The following is a 4,035-nucleotide window of genomic DNA, read 5'->3' as shown; positions in this document are numbered from 1 at the left end:
TGGGACTGAAAATCCGGACTCTTATAAAAACATGTTGATGGATTGTTATAAAACTAATGGCAAATTGTTCATAAGTTGAGGGCTATTATGTGTATTCCGGTACGGATAAAAAGGAAAGAAGCATCATGATATGGCAAAAGAATTGGAGATTATTATTGCATAAATAATCTATTTAATGTTTGACTTGCGACTGCAGAGATACATTTTAGCATTTTCAACTTTGTAAAGCTACTCAATTACGAGTAACTTTGAAACAAAATATTTGTCAAAGTAATAAAATCCGGGCATTGAATTGTATTATTATATTTTATTAAAAAAATTAGTTATGTGTTTAGAATATATATCTCCTTCTTGGGATAGAGTTTTAGTAAAAAATTATTTGTTAGTAAGAATTGTGGTTAACTATTAACACCCGCAAATTATATTCTCTTCCATTATAGTATATGTCATAGACCAAAAAAAAATATAAGCCAACAAACACACCACTTTCATCATTGTTCTGAGGAATTTGGTTTTATTTTGATATTTATCACTGTAACGAAACAAAGTTGAGGCAAAAATCTGCAAGGCAAACATGTATAAGGTTCATGATATAATCATACAAGCCTATAATATATAAATGATAAATAATAGGTATGTGGTTCTAAATTCATCCGCTCATGATAGTTCATTTCATTCCAATTCATTCCGACCTTTTGAACCAAACAGCCCCTTAGGGGTTATAATTTGAGTTTACGTAGGTTTATTATTTATCAAAGATCTTCGCTTAATATTTATTTTTAAAGAGTTTTACTTTTATAATAATTGTAGTATAAACATCTCCAAGTGATAAAACGTAGGCTACACATACTCAAATTTGTTTTATTATCTTATTAATGTTTTTATAATGACTAATATTAAAGAGTTTGCATTGTCTTTTTTTCTTTATTACTCCCTCCGTCCCGGTCAATTGTTGTCCTTTGGTTTTGGCACAAAGACCAAGGAAAGAGTAAGGACCAATTACGAAAGAATAATGGGCCAATTACTAAATGTCAAGTGGAACAAATTGAGTGTGAATGATCAAATTGTTCATCAAGTTCATTCTTAAAATAAAAAGGATAACAACTCAGTGAGACACACCAAAATGGAAAAGAACAACAAATGACCGGGACGGAGGGAGTAATTGTTAGTTAGTGTTGCTTATTTCTATGTTTGTAGCTAAATTTATAAGAATTTTTAATGAATATTTGATGTGACCATAATTAGCGCATATTTAGCCCCCGAATTGCCATTGTTTCCATGCTTTTTAGTGCCTATTTGGGTCATTTCTTACCTTTAGTTCTTTGTTTTGCATATTCTTTGAGATTTTGATCCCTTGGTAGGAAAGGAGTAAGAATCTTGCATTTTCATGGCAAAACGAGGCTAAATTGATCGTATTCAATGACCAAGCATCAAGGAGAGACAAGACTAGAAGGCCTTTGTACATAGCATAGTAGAAGAGCATTGTTGAGAAAAGGATCCTTGAGTCCCCAAGGAAATCCCCAAGGAATTCGTGAAGAAAAGGGAAGAAAAAGAAGAAGAAAAGTTGCTGGACTACAATCCGAACGGATTGCAGAGAATCCGTCCGTCCTCCCCAGTCCGAGCGTCCTCGCCAGGAATCCGCTCGGATCCACCATGACCAGTCCGAGCGTCTTGTTCCTCGATCCGCTCGGATCGTCCACCCCAAATCCGGCCGTCCCGACTTCCAGCCGCACGGATCACAGCACAGCATAGTTTCGTTCTTCAAGCTACGAAATGGAGAAGCCCTTCTCTCGGACAATCCCGGAGGCTCCTTGCTCAACTTAAAAAGTGTAATTACTAGTTTAGCCCTTAGTTAACCCTAATGCATCCTCCCTAATTTTCACTATAAATACCCCATTAGTCTAATTAGAGGAGCATGTTCTTCTTATCAATATTTAGAGTAGTTAATATCAATCAAATCTCTCTTCAATATTGTAATCAAATATTAATCTAGTTTTAATCCAAGTTTTAGTTCTTGAATCTCTCTCTTGTTCTTCATTTATTTTGGGTAATTAGAAGATTATTGGGTTTATTGGGAGATTGACAACCTTCCATCAATCATCAAGTTCTTCTATTATTCTTTGCATCTTTATTATTGGAATCATTAGTAGGTATAATCTCTTAATCCCTTTTTAATTATTGTTAATTACTTTCATTTATTCATCATGTTTCATTATGTTAGTATGATTGACAACCTTTCTAGCATGATCAACATGATAATGAGTGAGTAGTCTCTTAGCTAGGGTTTAATGGGTGATTAGGGGAAACCAACATGGGGAATGATTCATGCTTAAATTAATATGCTTTCATATCTTATTTGCTTGCTTGTTTTGATCTTAATACATGCACATGTTATATTTGATGAAATGCTAAGCCTATGAATCCTTGCATTTACTATCATCTTCTATCCTTTCAACTTGACTTGTAAGACATAACCCAACTCGAGTCTTGTTAGACCATGCATGTGTTGAGTAGGGAAGATTAAGTCGACTTGTAGGTGTTGTACAATCCAAGAGATTCGGCTCCGGGACCCAAACTTTCCTAGGATTGTAAGATATAACCCAACTCGATCCATCACAACAATAATTGCTTGCTTATAGTTTGAGAACATGTTTGTATGATCACATCCCATGATTCCCCTATGAACCCATGACACCCTAGTGCTTTTAATCAATTGTTTACACCCTTTATTTCATTTATCTTGCTAGTTTATTTTCATTGTTATTTTAGTTTAGTAACCTTCTACATCAACCTAATTTGTGACACCCCTAGACACCGCTAGTTACAATAGAATCTTCATTTCAATACCCGTCCCTTGGGATCCGACCTTTACTTGCCTCTTTACTAATTGTAGAGTTGTTTGTGAAGTATAAATTGTGTTTTGTATCGACCATTGACCAACGACCACATACGTTTAATTGTGAACACCAAATGGCTCCGATCAAAAATGGCGCCGTTGCCGGGGACGGTGTTTAATTGATTTAAGATTTCTTTTATTGTTATTAGTAGTGTCTTTTTCACCTTGGGGAAGTAAAACTCCTCAAGGAGTGTTCTAATTGTTTTCTAGTTGTTTGATATTTTGCATGTCTAGAAGGTTACAAAGAGATTTGTTACCTTTTGACCGTGAAATCGAAAGAACCTTGACGAATAATAGGAGACTTGTTAGGAGGAATTTGGGAGGTGTTGGTGAAGTTGTTCAACCCACTAGTGAGTTTGTCAATCCTTTCGCAATAGAAGGAGAAGAGAACCCATTTAACAATATCCCACAAAATCCACCTACAATGCCTAAATTCTCGTCACACTCTATACCCACCGAGGAGGATTTACCAAATGGTACTCCTACCCCACAACATCTCACCGGTAATTTTATTGCCAAGTCCGCCTTCATCCAACTAGTTGAGAGGAGCCAATTCGTGGGAATGCCTAGTGAGGACCCTCATTCTCATATGGAAACATTTTGTGATTATTGTGAAGCTATCTCTCAAACGGGCGTGACTCAAGACCAAATAAGATGGGTCTTATTTCCTTTTTCGTTAATCGGCACCGCAAAGCAATGGTTGAAGGGCCTTGATAAGGCCACTCTTGGAATAGATTCTTGGAAGAAGTTAGCTCTAGCTTTCTACCAAAAATTCTACCCACCGGAAAAGACCAATATGCTAAGAGCTCAAATTACGGGTTTTAAGCAAAGGGATGAAGAGTCTTTGTATGAAGCTTGGGAGCGGTTCAAAGGTATTTGTCGCTCATGTCCTCACCATGGACTTAGCGAATGGTTTTTAGTGCAACAATTTTGGAATGGTTTATATGAAGATTCAAGGAACGTTCTCAATATGGGATCAAATGGAATGTTCACCGAAGTTGATGACAATCAAACATGGAACAAGATTGAGGAAATGGCGGTCCATAATTCGCAATATAGTAGGCCTCGCAAGGCCACTAGAGGAGGAAAGTATGAAGTGGACACCGTTACTCAATTGGGTGCTCAACTTAGCGCTCACA

At 36.5% G+C, this 4,035-nt stretch overlaps 1 non-coding gene across 1 annotated transcript; it reads right to left on the bottom strand.

Moving 5' to 3' along the window:
• Nucleotides 1-3,692: 3,692 nt before the first annotated feature.
• Nucleotides 3,693-3,799, bottom strand: LOC141624174 (small nucleolar RNA R71). The gene has a single exon (XR_012533984.1). It is a non-coding gene; the product is annotated as a small nucleolar RNA R71 (small nucleolar RNA).
• Nucleotides 3,800-4,035: the final 236 nt, after the last annotated feature.

The sequence above is a fragment of the Silene latifolia genome, chromosome X (assembly GCF_048544455.1).
Source record: "Silene latifolia isolate original U9 population chromosome X, ASM4854445v1, whole genome shotgun sequence".
Classification (NCBI taxonomy): domain Eukaryota; kingdom Viridiplantae; phylum Streptophyta; class Magnoliopsida; order Caryophyllales; family Caryophyllaceae; genus Silene; species Silene latifolia.
This window is presented reverse-complemented; position numbering and strand designations above follow the sequence as displayed.